The sequence below is a fragment of the Octodon degus genome, unplaced genomic scaffold, assembly GCF_000260255.1.
Source record: "Octodon degus isolate 3935 unplaced genomic scaffold, OctDeg1.0 scaffold00018, whole genome shotgun sequence".
Taxonomy (NCBI): domain Eukaryota; kingdom Metazoa; phylum Chordata; class Mammalia; order Rodentia; family Octodontidae; genus Octodon; species Octodon degus.
In genome coordinates, this window is record NW_004524594.1 from 9,090,515 (window position 1) to 9,100,613 (window position 10,099).

The window sequence follows — 10,099 nt, forward strand, 5'->3', positions numbered from 1 at the left end:
AGTTGCAATGAGTGGATGGGAAGAAATCCAGAGAAAATAATATGAAGATACTTGTAATTTCAGTTGCATTAGATATAAGTCACAAAGAAAGAAACAAACAGCAATTTTGGGCTTGAATTGAATATATTGGAAGGATGTAGTTTCCATTTATTGAGTTAAGAAAGACAGAAGACATTCTAATAGGAAAAATCAGGAAAATGACCACCCAATGTTATTACACGCTATCATGGGTAATGCATTTCCCCATTTAGCTCTCACATAAAAACTATGATGAGTTATTTGTAAGAATTACTTTCCAGTGCACAAGAAATCAAGGGCCAAAATAATGCATTTTGTAAGTTTACATATGTAACATCAGAAATCAGATTCTAAATGCCTATTTTGAGCATTGCAATGGCATTACTATGTATTTTATACGTTCATGTCTCCCACTTTACTTGACATTATGTAAATATTCACCAGGCTTTTTCCTAACACGTTGAAGTAAATGTGATCAACATAAATGTGTACATTACTGAATTTATTTCTCATTTCCACAAGTTCTATATTCAGAGCAGATGCACAGTGAGAATTTTGAACAAAGTTGCCCCGGTATTGCACCAGGCCTGACAAGGAATCATAAACAAGTAAGAATGCCAGTGATGCTTTATGAGGCATGATGTGATAGATAAACATTGCAATTAATTGGGGGCCAGAGAGATGGCTCAGTAGAATAAGTGCTTGCCTGGCAAGTGAAAGGGCCTGAGTTCAATCCCCAGTTTTAAAAAAAATATCCCATTCATGATCGATATAATTTTGCTTGTGAATAGTGCAGTGGTGAGATTCACCGACGCTTTCCCATGTATACAAGAAGCACCAATAAATAGTTGTTAGGTTACAGGATATGTATGTTTAAAAGAAAATTTTCACTATAGCTGTGAAAAAACACTTGCAAAATAATTAAACTTCTTGCCCGATTCACCAAATTGAAGAACTTGATTTTAGAGTTTCCTCACTACTTAGCAAAAAGACACATTTTGTTTATACTGTGCCAACTGTGCAGTATTCAATAGAACTGGTAAAAATGGAGAAAAATTTTCAAAGGTAAATCTTGAAATCATCTTTGTCCCACAAAGCACTATTAAAACTTGCTGACATCATTAAAACATATCAGAAAAAAGGGCAGCAGATTAAAAGTTTCAGTAAAGTTTCTTCAGTGTTTGCATTTCCTACCACTGGAAGTCTGAGAGAAATGCCTATGAAATTTACTTAAATAAAATGGACTTCTGTGTCACTAAAGAATGGCTTGTTTATTAGAAGAGATGGCCACTGAAGCTTCAATATTACCTGAAGAGAAAATAACAAGCATTAAAAAAAAATTCTGTCTTGTGAAGGTAGACTATGTCGAAAACTTTCAATTGCTAATGAATTGCTCATTAATTATGTCAGTTGGAACCATTATTAGCGATCTACTTACCTGGAGCCCTGTTAAGCAAGAACTAAGCAATGAATGAAATGATTCAATCAGATCTTGGAGAAAAAAAAAAAAAAAAAAAGCTAACACAAGGTTCTATTTCTTCATTTAAAATCAAGTATGGACTGACACATATAATTTGCTTATCTATTCATTTATGTATTTGATACTATGTGGTTTGTTTTTGGTTGCTTTGTTCTGCCTTTCTGGTATACTAACTCCAAACAAACTGTAAATTTCATGGCCAATTTGATCTTGTCAGAGAGCCAAAGGTCACATTGCTCCGGACCCTATGAATGGGCAGAGGAGAAAACGCTGTAATAAGATGTGAGCCTGCTTTTTTGTTGAATGGCACATGGCAGCAAAGTTCACTGTAGTTTTTATCACAACGTATGAAGATAGTCAGGAAAGAGGACTTCTGAAAGTGCTTCTGAAAATGGCAAGGGTGGGGCCGGGAAGATAGCTCAGCGGACTAAAGCGCCTGCTTAGGCAAGCTTAGACAAGTGCAGGGACCACGGCTGTATCCCCGGCACCACATGTCTCGCCAGCTCCAGCCCCCGGGGCAGGCTGAGCTGGCCACAGAGTCCGGGAGCAGTGGTGCATGCCTGCAAGCAATCACAGTGCTGGGGAGGCTGAAAGCACGAGGATCACTATCAGTTCCAGCTGCGGAGTGAGACCCCATAACAACCAAACACATTAAAAAGAAAAGAAAATGGCAGGGATGATACATGAAATATGTTCAGAGTGTAGGGATATATTTGAGGGAAATTAAGGGCAATATGCCTTTTATTATGATAAATATTTTTATTTAAACATTAACCTTATATTGTGATCACACCTTATACTTCAAATATCCTCTCATTTCTAAAAGGATTTAAATACCAGACAAATGTATGTGTTGTGTTTGTACATTAAAGTTCAAGAGTAAGTGGTAATTAATAACCTATTGAAGAAAAGTTTTATTTGACATCAGTTCCTGCAATTAAAACATTCTTTAAAATAGTGGAAAGTTGAGTTCAAAGGGTCAGGGAGATAGCTCAGTAGAATAAGCGATTCCCTGGCCAGCACAAAGGGCCTGAGTTCAATTCCCAGTTCTGGGGAAAAAAAAAAAAGTGGAAAGTTCATTATTTTTTTTTACCGGACGGTTCAAGAAATCATGTCTAGAATTGTTTGACAATGTAGTGATCTAAAATCCTTGCAAAACACATTAGGTAAATGGAGGCTTACTATGAAAAAGGCTTGTATATCTAGACTCAAAATGTTTAGAATAGGTGCTTGTGTATCTGAATATTTCTGCCTGGTTTTAGTTTGTCCTTGCTGACTTCAAGTTATGATCGTTACTTTCTGACTGCCTTGAATTTTGCAAGCTGTATAGCAAACGCTGACACTTAAAATAGCTCTCAGAACAGGAGGTCAGGTTTACTTAACAAATGCAGGTGTGTGTTTATGTGTGTGTGTACCCGCGTGCGCGCGTATGTACGTGTGTAGAGAAAATAAGGCATTCGTTGTAAATTATTCACAAAGGGCATTCAGAAAATTCAGAAAATTAATCACATTATTTTAGTTGTGTAAATGTATATGCGATTGATTGTCTTCCTTTCTTTAACAGACCAAACCTCTGAAGGATAAAATTCCCAGAGTCAGAACTTATTGAATGTGAACAAAATTAGGAATACTAGATTATATTAAATATAATCATTGATTCTAGTCTTTCTGTGTTTATCTTATAGCCAGATTGAACAGGTTTGAATCTTGATTCCAATACCGTCCTGCTGAATAACTGCATTGGTTAATACATGCTTGCAGTATATAATGTTCATACTCATGTGAAATTGGTACAACTAGCTAAAATTTCTTAATAACTTTCTTCATTCACATTCCCTACTGTTTCCTACATCACTGTTTTGATTGCCTTTTCATCTGGAAAAGAAAGATCATACTACTTCTTCTTATCTATCTTTTATTTTTCTCTTAATAATTTATAATTTCTCATATAAAAGAAACATGGCATATGTGTATGATTTATTTTTCTTTAAAGCATGATCTCAAATATGTATTTTCCTAAAAATGACTTGAGTTTATCTCTTAAGGGCAGAGTAGTATTACATTGTATGTAAAACCAAATTTTATTTGACCCCTCATTTGTTGTTTAACACAGAAAGTGCTTCCAAAATTTAGCTGTTATTAGCCAGGCGTAGTGGCACACACCCAACCCCAGCACTTTGGAGGCTGAGGCAGGAGGATCACCATAAGTTTGAGGACAGACTGGTCTACACAGAGAGATCCTATCTCAAAAATAAATTAGCTTTTATAAACTGCATGGTTACAAATATTGATATACATACATCACTGTGACATGGTGAATTTAATTTCTCATTTTACTTTTTTGTTCAATTTCCTTTTTGCAAGTTGATCAATTTTCTAGCGCACTAATTCAAAGTGAGAATAGGCCCATGTCTTACAGTGACTCTCATAATTAAAATTATGCATATTTAGGTTATAAATTATGTACAAATAATGTTAGCTCTCAATATTATATTTTGTTTTCTTTACTGCATTTGCCATTATTTTTCTTCTTTTTCTAAAACCTGTGTTACTTAACTCTATGAGAATACCTCTTATTGTGAACTGTATCACTTCTATTTAATATCTAAAATGTAATATGTATTTATGAAACTGTGGTGATTGTTTTCTAATTAACTTATTGATACATTTTAAAATTATCTCATCTATAAATATAGTCACCATATGGTGGTTTGATGGGTTTATTTTCAGTCATGTGTTTCCTAAATTACTGATATGAAGTAAAACTTCTATAATGTCAGTGTATTTAAGAAATTGTTCTGCAAAATACTTGTTCAATAAGTTGTAATGTTTTATTTGCTCTCTGAATAATTATTTATGAACATTCAAAACCAATGAGTAGTTACTAATCTCTGCTTGGTGACCATGAGACAACCACATTTATACTCAAATCATGTGTTCCCCTCACAAACAGTAAACATCTTACTACTCATATGTAAACACAACATTTGAGTAAACCTAGGTGTTCATGAAAAAGGGAAAAATGAAAGCACAAAAGAGAAACAAACAATACTATTTTTGTGTGACAGGTACCATAAAGTGTGATAGCATTTTATCATTCCATAAATCAAATCACCTGCCTGCAGTTATTATACAAATTTTACAGACAAAAGATCTAATGTTGGAAATTCTTTTACATATTTAGATTTTTCTATAATTTTGTATTCTTTACAATTCTGTGGTACATATTCAAGTACTAAAACTTTACGTGTGTCTTTTTGATTTCTAATTAGATCAATTTTTGCAGTATTTAGCTTTGGAGAGATTCTGAACATTGTCATGGCTTTTGATTCCCACGAAAAATGCTTTCCCAGCCATATGAATTTACTGTACATACTTGCATGGTGCACGTAGTGTAAAAGAAATGTCAGTTTATATTTTTTTCTTAAAAATGTTCTTTTCTTTAATAATTATGGATGACAGAGAAAAATAATTTTAGAAATTTATCTTCTAATATTCCATGTGAGATGAGTATGGGACACAAGCCAAAAATATATCCAATATGACTCTCCAAGGCTATCTTGCCTATCGGAGAATGTATTGACCCAAACTCTCATAAATATATACACTGTATTCGTTAGCCCATTCAAATTTGAAAAACTATATTTAAAATTACAGGAAGAGTTAAATCACTAGAGAATCAAAGTCAGAAGCTAGTAAAAAGAATTATCACAGAATCATTTAGCACTAAAATAATGAATACTTTAAATCTGGAAATTTTTTAAAAAAAATTTATATATTTATTTGTTTGGTACAGAGCCTCACTATGAAGCTCAGAGTAACATGCGTTAAGGCAGATAAAACCCAGGTCCTTGTGCTTGCCAGGCAGGTGCTTACACTGTTGAGCTATCTTCCTGGCCCTGGAAATTCCTTATTAAATTTTATTTTCTTTTTTGCTTCAAATTTATATATGAATTATGCAGTCCTCTGTCAAGCAACTAAGGAGAACAAGATCCATATGATAAAAAAAAAATGTTCTCTTAAGTGTAGTACAAAAGAAAGAAAGATAATGGAAAAGTAAATCGCTGTAACTTTAAAAGCTAACATCTGATTTTTAAAAATTAGAGTCTGAGCAAGGTGTGACATTGCATTTCTCTTTTATTGTATTTTTAGGTTTTCATGTGCTGTCGAACAGGTCTACTAATACTTTTACTTGATATGAGTAAAAGTATTTGTAACAAGATATACAAATAATTGTTTATTTTTATTATGGTTTATTTTTATTATTATTTAATTTACTTTGCATGCAATGTTAGTATTCATTTCTTTAGGTCAATATTATTATTGTTACAACTATTATTTATTTATCTATTTATTTATTTTTTGGCTTGCTCATCTCATCCTGAGGATGGGGCTGGCATGGCATGGGGCATGGGGGATCAATCTGCGGTCCCCTGTGCCTGCCAAAGCTTGCCTAAGCAGGCACTTTAGACTGCTGAGCTACCTCGCTGGCCCTTTAGTTCAATATTTTAACCAATTTTACAACATCCTAACAGGAGCTGTGATGCTAAAATATGGTTATTAAGTGTGTGTAATTGTGTTCAATTGAACTTTACATGAACATTTTATCTAGTATTCACTCTGTGACAAGTTATTCAAATACTATTTATTGGTCACATCATATAAACTGCCAAATTATTAAGATAAGGGATATGTCATAAGTTAAAATAATACTTGTATATTACAGTCCACATTAGTTAGTGCAGCAGACATCTGAGGAAATAGTGATCATAAAATATGATGCATTTTGTATTAGAATTTGATATATCACATGAACATTCAAATAAAGATAGTTTATTTAATTTATTTTATTTTATATTTATACTGGGTTAAATGGCTTCATCCAGAAATCATGTACAACTGCATCTCGAAATCATGTGCAATTTAGTGCATCACCATTTTTGGAAATAGAATTTTTGCTCGGTGAGCTCCTGCTCAATTCCAGTAACTCTAAATCCCACAGAGTGGCATTTTTCTCAAAGGAGCAAAATTAGGGCACGGAAAAAGAGATATATGTGAATAATGAGCTATTATAAAAACAGAAATATAAACAAGAATTATAATGATTCAAGTCCCAGAGAAAACCTGTTTTCACCAGGACTGGAAAAGTCAATGAAGCATTCTTCCTCAGAGACTTTGGAGAAATCATGTTCTTTCTGACAAGTTGATTCCATATTTCTATCTTCCATAATTATGAAAAATCAATTTCTGCTCATTGAAGTCACCTACTTTATCATAACTTCCATGGTGACTTCTGCAAGCTGATAGAAATTATAGTACCAGAAGGGGGATGTTTCTATTATAAATATGTAAGTATGTGGTGGTAGTGTTGAAATTGGGTGATAACTTGAGAGGATGTTCAATTTTTGAGGCATATAATAAAAGATCCTGAGATCTGAAATTATCTCTTAGAAACACTTGATAGAAACATGAGTGCTAAGGAACATTTTTCTGAAGGATCAGAAATAAAAATTGAAGACACATGCTAGTACCTATGACAATTTCATGAACAAGAAAACAAGGAACGTCTTATTTGACATTAGTTGAAAGATATTATTTATTATAAAAGAGTATAATACATGGATGAATTGAGTTACAATACTGATTAGAAGGTATAATTTGTAAGATATAAAGTGGAATATTAGGGTGAGAAGATTTCTGAGCAATTTGTCAAAGGTGAGGCCTAGTTTTTCCCTGTGCTAATAGTAAAATGCAAAGTAGAAGTGTGTAACTACTGAGTTACATAACGTTACAGTCCAAGTTCTCATATGTCCTGAGTCTTAACTGACCTTAGAAGGCTAGGGCCAAAATGTTGGCTTTCCTTGTGGCCCTCTTTTTTCTCTAATTTTGGTATGCAAACTTAGATTGTTAACCATCCAGAAGACAAGCTTATTGTCATTACCATACAACTTAGGCTGTTAAGCTTAAGCTCACTATCTGTCTGTATATCAAACATCTTAGGCATAATATGGAACAGGCATTTTTCATCAAGTATTGATATGTTTAACTTTAAGTCCCTACAGAATATGTTAAAAAACATTTTAAAATTAGAATATATTTTAAAAATAGGCATAAAGAATTATATACTTCTTATGTTTACACATAAGTCAAAAAATCTCACCATATACAAATGTGAAGCAGCAAAGTCCCACAATATTCCTTTTCCTGTCTCTTGCTTTCATTCACCACCCCCTTCTTTTTGAACAACCATCTACCCGAGAGACATCATATCAGCAACTGGAATGTCATGACAAGCAGCCCATATTCAGAAGACCAGAGGAAAGAGATCTATGATGTAGAGTGTGCCTAAGGAGAGTCACATGGAGAGAAAACATTCTTTCAGGCTTTCACAGAAAGCACACTGTCCAAGCAAAGGCCGTGACTCATCCACATGGCTGACACTGACAAAGGTTCTACAATCTGAGTTACAGGATCTCAGGATAAATCCTGAGGGGATTTCACTGACCTTCTCAGACCCAAAAGCTACAACTCTTGGTGCATAGGTCCTGCTTTACCTTGGTCTTAACCATCCAGCAGAAAAGTATAAAAATGAAATATAAGAAGTAAAGCCATGCTGTCATGTTGAGCTGTAGGGGACTCAGGTCAACAATTTCTGACATTGCCAGTCAAGTGGAAGACCCAATACTATTATGGGCTACTGGCCTCTTTTCCAATATTTTTCTGAGTTTATGCACCTACACTATTCAAAGAACGGAGCATAACAAAAAAGGGTATACAGATGAATGTCCATTTTGTATCTGTGTATTCAAAGTGGTTAGGATAGATATATAGTTACATTCTCTTAATGAATGGAGTGATTTGTTCTAATGGTGTTTGTAAATAAGATGTCTTGTCCACATCTTGTACAGCAATTAACCACTAAGAAGAATGTATGCAATGTGTTAATTATTGAAACTGTCCTAGCAATTTGATTTAAAACTGTCTCATTGCTATTTGTTTATCAATCAAATTATTAGAAAAAAAACAAAGTGGAAGCATGAAGAGCAGAAAAATCTTTTCAGTAGAATGTGACTCAAAAATATCAGCCTTTCTCAGATAATTATGCTCCAGAAACACAAGTGTTTCTTGTAGAAGAGATTATATGAACAACACAGATCTCAACCTAGCAGAAGACAGAAATGGAAATGGGTAATCCAGGAAAGATCAGAGGAAACTCCTCACATGAAATGGCACTGGTCCCCTTGATAAAGATGGAAGAGTGACAACTGTCATAATAATATATTGGCAGAAACACAGCAACTGGAACTGAAAGTGAGAGAGACAGATTGGAATGAAGATGGACTGTTACATTTCAGGGATTGTGGATGTAGGTGATGAGCTGGTATGGTCAAGCACAAATATGTACAACCATTCCACAGAAAAGGAGAGCACATCATGGACAAATAGGTAACACTGCCAAAAGTGAGTGTTTCTCTTTCCATGTTTCAGAAAGACAGTTACTTTGATGCAGAAGCAAAATGTAATGCCTGATAGAGGATGAGCAACCAAATGACAACCCAGCTCCATTCAAGTCCATACTTTAGAAGATGGGAGAGGGGAAATAGTCCATGCCTGGATCAGAGTATCACATTGTCACCCCAAATCTCACATCTATGCATCTTAAGGAAAGGATCATGTGAATCAGCAGGCAAGTTGGTCACCCACTGAGAGACTGGAGGACTGAATAAACCCACAAGGAATCTTTTCTCCTTACAGTTGAAGCAAAGGCAGACAATTCCAACCCAAAGACTCGAAGAAATAAAAAAGGGAATAGAATAGTTTTTCAGTGCCAGGCACCATGGCTCCATTGGCACTTCTTGAAGGTAGCAGGATACTGGGGAGAGGGAAGTTCACACCACCACCGACAATTGTAGTGATACTAATGATGATAATATTAAGCCATTTATTTTTTTGTACCTATGAGAGTATAGAAGTTGGAACACTCAGCACCCCACCAACAACAGTCAGTGAGCAGCCTCTCTGGGAACTGGCATCAGTGCCTCACTGCCAAGGGAAGGACAAGGCAGAAAACAATTCTACAACAAAATCACAAAGTGGCATTATGACAGTGCAATTCCCTGGAGCTAGGAGAGACAAAGAGCACTACTGTGTGTTTTCCACAGGTGATGCTGCCACAGACCACGGGGATCAGGAACTGGGATAGTGGCCTTCATGGCTGTATAGTAGGCAAGAAAAACATGTGAGGGCAAGAGAAATTCACAATATTTACCATTCAACTCAGTCAAGGAAGTCAGATCTACAGAGGCTTGGAGGGTGGCTTCCCCAGAGTTTGAAACCAAGACTATCTCAAGATAAGAGGGAGGTAGCAACAGTCCACAAGTCTTTGCAGAGGCAGTTCTACTGAAGATTGAAATCAGATAGTGAAATCAGATAGTGAAGAATGAGTTGTGTGCCCGAGTTATTGCTATGACAACGGTGTTATACTTTTTCTTATTTCTATTGTTATTTGGAAACTGTAGTTAATGTAATCATGCTAATTTGTTGAACTGGACTTTTCAGTTGGGTTTTAGTGGTTGTTGTGCTTTTTCTTTTCTTTTCTTT